We start from the raw sequence: 11,393 nt of genomic DNA on the forward strand, positions 1-11,393 counted from the left end.
AACACTCCTGGGAAAGCAGTGGAAGATGGCCCAAGTCCTTGGGCTCCTGCACCCATGTAGGAGAGCTGGAAGTAGCTCTTGGTTCCTGGCTTTGGATCGGCCCAGCTCCATTGTGGCCATTTGAGGATGGAAGCTCTCTCTCTCTGCCTCTGCCTCTCTGCAATTCTGCCTTTCAAATTAATATATTAAAAAAGGAGGAGGAGGAGGAGGACCTAAATGTTCTTGGAAATCTGCTTCTTTGCAAGGTTACTGGGGACCCTAGGGCCTTGGGGAGAGGAGCCAGAACAGGCACCACTCTTTGTTTAGGACCATTTTTACTGCTAGGATGGAAGCCCCCTGAGCACAGACACTTCACTGTTGTGTTCATTGTGCTGAGTCATCAGCCAGGTCTGTGTCTGGCACTTAGTAGTTATTTAATAAGTACCTGTTGGTAAATGAAATGAGTCCCTTTGGGGGCTGGGATGTCATGCAGGGGGTTCAGCCATCACTTGTCATGCCAGCATCCCATATCAGAGCACTGGTTCAAGTCCTGGTTGCTCCACTTCTGATCCAGCTCCCTGCTAATGCACCTAGGAAAGCAGCAGAAGATAGCTCAAGTGCTTGGGCCCCTGCACCCATGTGGGAGGCCTGGATGGAGTTCCAGGCTCCTGTCTTTGGACTGGCCTAGTCTAGGCTGTTATGGGCATGGCCACTTGGGGGAGTGAACCAGCAGGTGGAAGATCTCTCTCTCTGTCACTCTGCCTTCCAAATAAATAAATCAAACTTTAAAACAGAGAAATTATCCCTTTGATATCTCAAAGGAATTTCTATTCCAGGAATGTGCTTTAGTAAGATCGGATTCCTTGTTGTTCTATGTCTTTGGGTGTTCAGCCTTCTGGCTGCTTGCTCTCTGCTTTCCTGCCCCTGTTACATTACCTGTGACTGCTCCTAACCGCACACTTGCCCCACGTGGTGCCCCGCCTGCTCTCTGCCTGATGGAGTAGAGGCATTGGGAAGACACTGTCCAGTTCCTGGGAGAACAAATTTGAAGGGGCACAAATGGATGTGCTAAGACTCACAGGAGAGTACCGGGCTTCTCCCAGGCAGATGCTGATACGCCTTGGACTAGAACAGCATCACGGGAGTTCCACAGCTCCTTGCAGACGCTCCTGGGAAAGCAGTAAAAGACGGCCCAAGTCCTTGGGCCTCTGTACCCATGTGGGGACCTGGATGAAGTTCCTGGCTCCTGGATAAAGCCTGGCCCATCCCCTGACCACTGCAGCCATTTGGGAAATGAGCCAGCAGATGGAAGACATCTCTTTCTTTCTCTCCCTCTCCCCTCCTCCCACATCTCTGTCCTTCAAATAAATAAAATAAATTAAAAAAAAAAGATTGGATTGTGGAGGACAGTGCCTGTCTTTTGCAGAATAGGAGAATGCTGGGAAAGGAGAGGAAAGATAAATAATCCCAAGTCCAGAGAGTTCCGGTGTAGGTCAGTGTTAGGAACTCATGGATGGGAAAGTCCAGGATGTGCAATGGACACTTCCACACCCAAGTCCCCCTTCCAAAGTCTCTAAGTACCTGGAGCCTGTCCCAGTCTGAACACCTCCGAGTTGTGTAACAGCTCATCAAAGATGCAATGCCATTATTTTTGTACAGTGGTGTGATGGCATCAGGGAGAGGCAGGAGAAAAGCTGCTTTCGATTGTAACCATTCCAGCATGGAAGCTTCCCAAAGCAGGAGCAACATCAAAAGCAATGTTGGAAGAGAAACCTGTGCTTGAACTCAATCCCACAGAAGAAAATCTTGGAAAGCAGGTATGTGGAAGGGCGAGGTTATGTCAAGTTCACATCTAACATCAAAGGCGCCAACATCAATGAAAATGGAAACGTTAACTCTCAGAGTCAAGACACACACACATACACAATCACGACTTACAAACTCATTCACACAGATTTTGATGGACTGGCTACCAGGTGCCAGGTGCAGTGCTAGGGGATGGGATATGGAGACAAATGGGTATGCCATCAGGAAGCTTAGAATAGAAGCCAGCGTGGCCAAAGTCCTCAGCATTGGGCTAAAATTTATTTTCAATAAATCCTATCTCAGAAACAAAATGAAGCTTCATATTTGGATTGGGAAAGAAGAAGAGATACAAGACAGTAAAAGTTTCCTACTCTTTCCTGTTTTCTCAGTGAAATACAATTTTTCAAAGTAAATTTTCCATAATCCATCATGTACTGAAGTGCTTCAAATGACTTCAGATCCACTTCTTGGAAGCTAGAGAGGAAAACAGAATTCAGTTTTCAGCTTTTGCAGGGTACAGGTAAATCCTGATGAACTGTTAACATTGGAAGGCTTAACAGCCCTAGCCGGTCTTGCTCAACTTTCCTATGCCTCCTCTCTAATCCCCAGACTGGACATCACAGCGCATAACAAACCTCTCAGAGGCCGTGGGAGCCGCCTTGCCTCTTCCCCAGCAGCAGTCCTGCGCACACCCGCTCACAACTTAGGGAGGCGTATTTTCCATAGCACTTCAGCTCGTGCTAATAGTTTCAATGTAAATGTTGACTCATAGGGAAACAGTAGCCAAGTGAAGTTGCAGTTTAAGAAATTAGGCACAGGGGCAGACATTTGGCCCAGTGGTTAAGATGCCCATGAAGACGCCCAAGTCCCACATTGAAGTGCCTGGGTTTGATTCCTGGCCCCGGCTCCTGATTCCAGCTTCCTGCTAGCATAGACCAGTGTGGAAAGTAGTGGCAATGGTTCAAGTCATGGGGTCCCTGCCACCCATGTGGGAGGCCTGGATTGAGTTCTGGGCTCCCAGGTTTGAACTGGCCCTGCCTCAGTTACTGCATTTGGGGAGTGAACCAGCAGATGGAATCTCTTTCTCTCGCTCACTCGCTCTCTCTTCAAATAAATAAATTTTGAAAACCGTAAGTGCAGCACAGAGCAAGACCTTAACCTGCAGAGCCCAGTTCTCTGCGTGCTGCAGGGGCCACCGTCCCCATGGAGACAGAGCACACCCTTCAGACAGCGTATGTACGATCAGGAAGACAGCACTAAAGGAGGCTAATGCAGCACACTCTTTGCCAGGGAAGAGAGCCCAGCCGCTCACGGCCCCTCCCCAAGGTGGGAGTGAACACAGCACCCCAACCTCTTCCTGGGCGGGGACACCTCCCACAGAGGTCTCCGGTTATCTGCAGGGGGCACTGCCACTGAACCCTTAAGCAGAGACAGGGCGATTTTCAACTTTGATTAAAACTTTTCAAGATAATTTCCTCTTCCTGTTTGGTCCTCTGGCAACAGTTCTCCTTCCTTAATTCCATCACAAAGCAGGTTCTCTTCAGAAAGTCTATCAGACTTCTGGTAAAACTCACAAGAAGAAACTGGGGAAACTGACACTGCACAGAGAATTGGGTACACGGCTGCTAATTCGCGGCACTGTCCTCTCATCTTTAGCCTCTCTGCCACCAAGCGGAGATAGGCAGGGAAGGACCGAGGAAGGTGGGCGGGAGATAAGCACACATCTGTAATCTCACAGTGCTGCTGAGCCGTCTTGCTCAGAGGGGAAGAGATGGGCAGGAGGGCAAACGCACCAGAGAAGGGTTCATTACTCAGTCCTGTCTCCCCCCCACCTCCAAAAAAAAATATAGGAAAGAAAGAGGTCACTTAGAGATCGAACATGAAGGCACACCAGCCATGGAGTCAGGCTCTGGTCTGCTTCTTCCCATGTGACACAGAGGCTTTCTGTCACTTGTCATACCTCTGTTTTATCCACGAAACAGTGGCATGAGCACAACATGCAGCACTTAGTACGTGCTTAACCAATGTTGGGGGAAAAGTTTCAGTCTGTTTTGTGGTGCTATAACTGGGTAAGTTGTAAAGAGGTTACTCAGTTTTTTTTTTCTTCTGTGTAAATTGTGGAACTCTTAGTATAGAGTTGGTCTTCTGTGTATAAAGTTAATTGAAAATGGATCTTAGTGGAGAATGGGACTGGGAATGGGAGACGGAGGAGGACGAGGGGTGGGAGTGGGTGGGAGTGGGTGGGAGGGCGGGTATGGTGGGAAGAGTCACTGTATTCCTAAAGCTGTACTTAGGAAATGCACGACGTCTGTATTCCTTAAGTAAAATGTTTCTTTGGGGGAAAAAAAAAAGAAAGAGGTTCCTTTTAGTTCACCATTCTGGAGGTGGGAAAGTCCATGGGCATGGCGCCAGTATCTGCTCAGCCCCCAGTGAGGGCCCCGTGCTGCATCAGTGTGGCAGAGGTGGAAGGGATGCGGGCGCGTGCTGGTGGAGCAGCAGAGGGGTGCCCCGCCTGCTGTACAGCAGCCCATGATCACAATAACTGAGTTCCGAGAGACTTAACTCACTCCTACCAGGCCTAATCCAGTCTCCATTCAGGGGGGTGCTGCCCCATGACCCAGTCACCTTCCACTAAGTCCCAGTACCTCTCAACGTTGCCACACTGGGGACCATGTTTCCCACAGTTGAAAGTTCTGGGGTGCACACCAGCCAAACCACAGCAGTTCCTACAAGCAATCAGTAAATTTGCTGATGATTTATCATGCATGAGCCACTAAGAAGTTTAATCAGTGAGTTATGAACTATCATTATCCCTGTTTTAATGACTGGAAAGCTAAGGAACAAAGAGGTTAAATATCTTGCCCAAAGCCAGCTCCCTACAAAGAGAAAAAGCCTATGATTGAACACAAGCAGCCAGGCCCAGAACAGTGCAGTCCAGCAGGTCTTTCTGCAACAGAAATGTTTTCTAATCTGTGCTGTCCAACAGCGTATCCACTAGGTACACGTGGCTTTTGAGCTCCTGAATGTGCTAGAACAAAAGAGAAAGTGAATTTCTGATCTTATTTCATTCAAATAACCATATGTGGTCAGTTGCTAGTGGTATTGGGCAGCCCAGCTCAAGAGGCTAAACTGTTGACTACCAAAGATTGGGTATACCCAATATAGGCTAAAGTCCTCAAAAAAAGAGTCAGATTGGGACTAACATACACACACGTGGCTGTTGAGAGAGGAGTATAACCTCATTATTAGTAATAGAATAGTCCCATATTATAATTGCCTTCTACATGACAATTTTTAATTACAAAAGCAATGTTATTTTTTAAAAGTCCAACAATTAAAAATGTATAACCTATTAAGTGAAAGGTTAACCCTAGACCCTTCCAGACCGGAACAAATTCTGTATCCGCTTTCAGCATAGATGTCTGTGAGCATGCAGAGGGACCAAACCCAGGTGTGCTACAACATTCTCTTTACCAAAAACTATACCACATTCACCTCCCACGTTGAGTGCACACATATCTACCCCGTTCTTTCCTAATAACTATTTCTTCGTTTCAATGTTTATTCAGCTGGTCTTTCATTGAAGGACATCTTGATTCATCCTAATTGTTTGCCTTTAGAATGAGTATACAATCACCACGGAGTTGCAGTTTTGCAAACTGCCTCCCTACAGGTGGTTCAGCCAACATGGCTGCTTGCTTGCCTACCCAAAAGACACCCCCGCCCCATCTCTTCCTTGCCAATGGAAATGAGTGGGTTCAGGGTCCATCCCAAAGTCTCAGGATTCAAACTGAAGTCCTGCTTGGTCTAGGCCTCTTTGCACAGAGGCAATTTGATCACCTTCTGTAGCCCCAGCACCATGGGAAGTTTAATGTGGAATGGGTCGGGTGGTCCAGTTCAGTATAATGCAGAAGTTCCGCATGGGTGCTGGTGTAGGGTGCACACCAGTCTGAATGTAGCTAAAGGCATTGGGAGAAAATGAGTTAACACAGTAAGATTTGTGTTCTGTGTCTTTCACAACTAGAAGGTGGGAAAAGGGCCTGAAAGAAAGGCAGTGGCTTGGATGCCTAGAGAACAGTGACACACTCCCTAGAGTCACACACTTGGACTTGTATTCTTGATGGTAACACAGATGGGGCTACATGGGGAAAAAAACACAGAGAACTCTCGGTGTCAAGTTTTAGGAACGGCTCAACCAACTCATTTCCTCCAGTTTTCCTGTTAGTGTATGTGCAGAAGTGACAGTAGACCAACACAATTCTCTCCCAGCAATTCACCATCTGACCCTCACTGTCCATTTCTGCCCTGAGCCCTGGCGTCTGACCTCCCAGACCCTGCATCTGGCTTCCAGTTGGGCTCAGCCAATGAGAAGCAATGGCAAGAACTGGGCAGGCAAGAGAGCTGTTGAGGGTGCCCACACAGCTTGTTCCCTTCGGCCCTTGAGGCCAGGGTGCCTACAGCCTCCCAGTGCCGCTGCCAGGCCGGAGTGCCCGCTCTGGGGCTGGTTTCCCTCAGCTGCTCCCCTCCACTCCCCATCCTGCAGCTCTGAGTGTGCTCTGCCAGTGGCCAGCTTCCTAAATTTTGATGAGTGAGGGTAAAATTCCTATATGCCACAAAGAGCTCAAGAGAGGTTTCTAGTGCTACACTTTTAGAATTTACACGGGATTGTTACCAGGCAGGTGCAATATTTCCAACTATCATATACACTACAGGTGAGCACCAGTTCTATTACCTGGGCTAGTACCACCCACAAAATACAGGTGAGGGCTGCAGATGTCGGCTGCCTCAGAGGGTCTTCCTGCTCTTCCCCGAAGCCCACCCACCGCTCTCCTGTCCATGCCACTGGCTCCCAGCAGGCCTCTGCATCTCCCAGTGGCTTCTCACCTGGCTATGTCCCGCCAAACACTGCACCCTTCACCCCTCCTCTCCTCCAGAGTAAATTGTTCCCAACACCAGAGGCGATCTGGTCACTTCCCTTGGCTTGGAGGATGACATCCAGATTTTTTTTTATTTATTTTTCTGAGGGGCAGAGTTAGAAAAGGAGAGAAAGTTAGTTCTTCTATCCACTGGTTCACTCCCCAAATGGCCACAACGGCCAGAGCTGGGCCAATCCAAAGCCAGGAGCCATGTGCTTCCTTCCGGTCTCTCACGTGGGTACAGGGGCCCAAGCACTTGGGCTGTCTTCCACGGTTTTCCCAGGCAATAAGCAGAGAGCTGGATCAGAAGTGGAACAGCTGGGACACGAACCGGCGCCCATATGGGATGCTGGCACTGCAGGTGGAGGATTAGCCCACTACGCCACAACGCTGGCTCCATGACATCCAGATTTTTAAATGCAGCACACAAGGCACTCCTGGTTTACCCTAGCCGATCTCCTTAGCCTCACTTGCTGTCACTTCTCTACATGTGACCTTTAACCCTGCCAAACACAAAGACTGCCCATTCCTGAACACTGGCTTCCCCTAAACTGGAACTGCCCTCCTACTCATACTTTAGTTAGTTTAGGCAGTTATCACTGCCTCTGGGAAGCCTTCCTGGCTTAATTTAGCAGCACTGTGGGTGTATCACACCAAAAAGGCTTCCGTCATGGGCTGACACATGGTAGGATCTCAAGGGCTGTTGAATGAATGTATGAACGCAGTTCAGCTATTTCCTGCTTCTACTGCTTTTCTCATGTTCTTGTTAACCAGGACACTTGTTGAAGAAACTGCTATTGTTTTTATCAGCACTCAATTCTGCCCATCAGCAAGTGACCAGTAGACTCAAAATATCAAAATAATCTCCCAAAGTAGCTCGACGATGGAGTCCTGGACATGAACCTCATGCCAAGACCGACTAACGAACCGCATTGAGCAAAACCCTAATTAAGTTCGGTGCTTTTCACTTTGAACCTGGACTTCCTGGCTGTATTCTGTGCCACAGCCGTTAGGCAACTAAATGATACCCAGCACTGTGTAGCTGCTAAGATCTCAGCTTCTGGGCCAGGCTGAGTGCACTTGTGGCTTTCTTGCTGTTCGCTGAGTAGCCCTGGGCCTCCTCATGCCTCGGCTTCCTTACCTGTAAAATGGGAACAGCAACAGTACCTGCCTCGTAGAACACATGATTTATTATATGTGAACATCACACTGCCGGGCACACATTAAGCACTGTTTATAATTAGCTTTTTTTTTTTTTTTTTTTTTTTTTTTGGTATTTTTCCTATCAACTGGCAGAGGAGCGCATCTAAGCAGCAGAGGTCATTTCAGGGGTGGTTTCTGCTATGGTGACGCCACCACTGGCCCTCCTAGTGCCCATTTAGCGAATTCGTCAGTCAGGGCCACGAGACCTGCATCTAACTCTGCCAGGGTCCACTGCAGGGGCATCACCTTCCTTCCAGCTGCCTCTCCAAGGCCACGGGCTCTTTACTTCTCACCCGTCAACGGCAGCATCATGAACAGTCTCGCCTGCCTGTTCTGCTGCCCACAGCTTCTTTGTGTGTGTAAGGCTTCCTGTGATGAGTCCATGGAAGCTCCTTGCAAGTCGTGCCCTCAGGAACTGCACCATGTTAAGAGACTAGGGAGAACGTGCTCCTTGAACAGCCTGCGGAGACTAGACGGCAGCACACCTGCGGCTCCTGGGAATCCCGAACAACACGCTGTGCACCCCATTCCCAATTATTCGAAGAACATCTGAGAGCACTTGGCGTTTTCAGAATAAACACTCTTGAGATGCCGGGCTTCCTGGAATCCTAGACTTTCACTGCTGGATTATGTGGTCAGAAATTATATGCAAATGAGGAACTCCCAGCCTGGGGCGGTGGGGGGGCTGTCTTCCCAGTGCTGCTTCTTCGTTGCATATCTTCTAGCATCCTACCCCGCTATTTCCCAACCTCTGCATTTGAAAATAAAAATGCTCTTTTAAAAAGTGAAAGGCTACCAGTGTTTAGTGATAGTTTCAGGGGCACCTGCTGCTTGGCTCATTCATCTGAAATGTCTAAAATAAAGATGGGAAGGTTTTGGCCATGCAAAACGGGCCGCTGCCGCTGGCTTCCTTCAGCCCAGCAATTCAGGTTAAAATAGCACCATGGCCTCCCCAGCATTCCCCATGCTCCCTTCTGCTTATTCTGTATTTGCGCTGTCTACCTCTCGCATAAGGATGACCTCCAAAAGGGCAGGGACTGGGCCTCTCTTGTTCACTTGCTGCATCCTTAGCATCTTACAGGGTGGGGAGCCTTTTTTTTCTGCCAAGGCCATTTGGATATTTTTAACATCACTCGTGGGCTATACAAAAATTTATCAACTTCAATGTTAGCTTGCTTTCCATTTACTGAATTTCGACTCCCACCTGCAGTTCCCTTGGCAGACCAGACAAAATGATTCTGCAGGCCTTATAGGGCCCACAGCCCAGACACTCCCCGGGTCTGAACACCTGATGCACAGGAGGAGCCAACACCCTGGCTGCTGAACGACCGATGTCTAAGAGACAAGGCCAAGTCCATAGTAGGCACTCTCAGACGGCCTGTTTTCCTAGTTCCTATTCCTTGGACCTTAACTTCAGAGCAAACCACAGCCCTCCTGTCTGGACAGTCCTTTACCTCCTGGTCACAGGCAGGGAACGAAGCCAGAGACGGCTCCATGAGTTATTTCACCATAAAGTCAAGTCAGACTGAGTCACAGCAGCCACTCCTTACCTTTGAGGGGCAGATTCCGACCCAACTCCTCTGCACCTGCTCCCTCAGAGGGCCACACGCACTCTCGTACAAAGTGGGCTGAAGTGTGGCATTTTTTGGAATTATCATGTGGACATGCGCGAATATAAAAATCAGGACAGGAAATGACCTTTACAAGTAAGTACACCTTCCAGCTCAAATGAATCCAGGAAGTGCCCGCGTTTGAATCACTTTATTAAACTGCAGACGTCACCCAGCCATCCTTTTTGATAAAGGACTAAGGAACAGAGGCAAAAGAGTTGCTCACAAAAAGGCAGGAAAAGGGGTAACACATATAGAAGACAGGCGACACAAGGACCCAGACACAGCATTCCTGGGAAAGCGGCCCGCAGCTCCTAACAGTATATTCCAACATCAGGAAACCACACACTTCTCCCCCTTTAGCCCTTCCTCCCTCCTCTCCCAGTGATACACCAACTGCAACAGAGTGTTGTTTTTTAAATCCATGCTCTCCCAGAGACACAGGAGGTAACTCTAAGGCACCTGAAGCAACCACATTCTATCAGGAGGGCTTGGCTTCACCTGACTCTGCAACACAGGCACAAGGTCTTCCCTTCTGGTCAGCACCGCGGGCCTGGCACCCAGCAGGCACTCCATGAACGTGGGTTAAGTGCTTGTTAATAAGGAGTTTTTGTAACTCCTGGAATCCATCAGCATACAAAACTTGACCAAGACAATGTCTATGAAACAGGACTGTAATGTGGTGCCAGCCACAGGCCCTCAAGCACAGAGCACACTAGTACAGATAGGAACTCACCGACCACAGCCCACGTCCCATTAGGGAAAAGAGCCGTCTCTCCACGGACTGCTCCAGAGAGTGATTTTCAAATGCTTTCTTGGAAAAAGTGCCCCCTTTCCATTAATAAAACCTACTTTAAAAAAAAAAAAAAAGTGAACTGGACCTAAATCAGAAACAGAATTGAGACCAGGTCTCCAAATTCAGTCCTTGCAGGCTGCCATTTGTCGGTGGAAGAGAAAGCCCATTAACCGTGGCTCTGGTACAAATACATCTCCTTCAGGGAGGAGAGTTTAAATCCTATAGGCACTGCACACCAATACACCCATTAATAAATCTGCGGCTCAAGTGAAGCCAGTCTCTGAGTACCTTTTAAATAACCGTGAAAAGCGCGAGGCTTTTTTTAATTTTTATTTTTTAATCCCCCCCCCCCACTTAAAAAAAAGCAACCAAATAAAAAACTCAGCAGTCACAAATCCACCGGGGTACAGGTTTGGTTCCCGGGGAGTGGATCAACCCACCGGCTTCAGGGCAATTAGTGCAGTCGCTCGTGCCGCACCCGGACCCCTGCGGCCGCGCCCCTCCCCCAGGGGGAAGGCGCTCGGCGACGTGGCCACCAGGGCCACCGGCCCGGCGTCGGCGGCCTCCGGAGACAAAGTTCTGTAGTGCACTGACTTCTATCGTACTCAGAGTCGGAGTGTCTCAGAACTTTGGCTCCAAAGGCCGAGCGGGCTGTCTTCCTCCCGCGGCGGCTCCCCGCAGGTGTGCGCTCCCCCGGCGAAGACAAAGAGTAACTCGGTCCAAGCAACTTCGCCCAGGATGCGACCGATAGTGGAGCGAGTCCTTAATTACGGAGAGTTACTGCCGATGCCCGGCAGAGAGGGGGTTTGACTCTAGTCCCCACGCCGCCGCAGGCTGGCTGCAGGCTCCCGCACCCTCCCCCGCACGCCTGCCCAGCCTCCGGCCGAACCCCCGACCTCCTCGGCCCTGCCACCGAAACTTGCGCATGCAGCCAACGCACTCCATCTGACCAGTGGCAACTTTTACCTTCCCATCTGGAAAGCCGATGGGGGAGGGGGCCCTGCACGAAGTCCCGGAGCCGGGGCGCACGCAGGCCCAGGAACGCACGGCTCTGCCGGCCCGGCCCGCGCCTCCACGTCCCGC

At 49.6% G+C, this 11,393-nt stretch overlaps 1 non-coding gene across 1 annotated transcript; it reads right to left on the reverse strand.

Moving 5' to 3' along the window:
• Nucleotides 1-10,881: 10,881 nt before the first annotated feature.
• Nucleotides 10,882-10,941, reverse strand: MIR148A (microRNA mir-148a). The gene has a single exon (NR_162543.1). It is a non-coding gene; the product is annotated as a microRNA mir-148a (primary transcript).
• Nucleotides 10,942-11,393: the final 452 nt, after the last annotated feature.

The sequence above is a fragment of the Oryctolagus cuniculus genome, chromosome 16, assembly GCF_964237555.1.
Source record: "Oryctolagus cuniculus chromosome 16, mOryCun1.1, whole genome shotgun sequence".
NCBI classification, from domain to species: Eukaryota; Metazoa; Chordata; class Mammalia; order Lagomorpha; family Leporidae; genus Oryctolagus; species Oryctolagus cuniculus.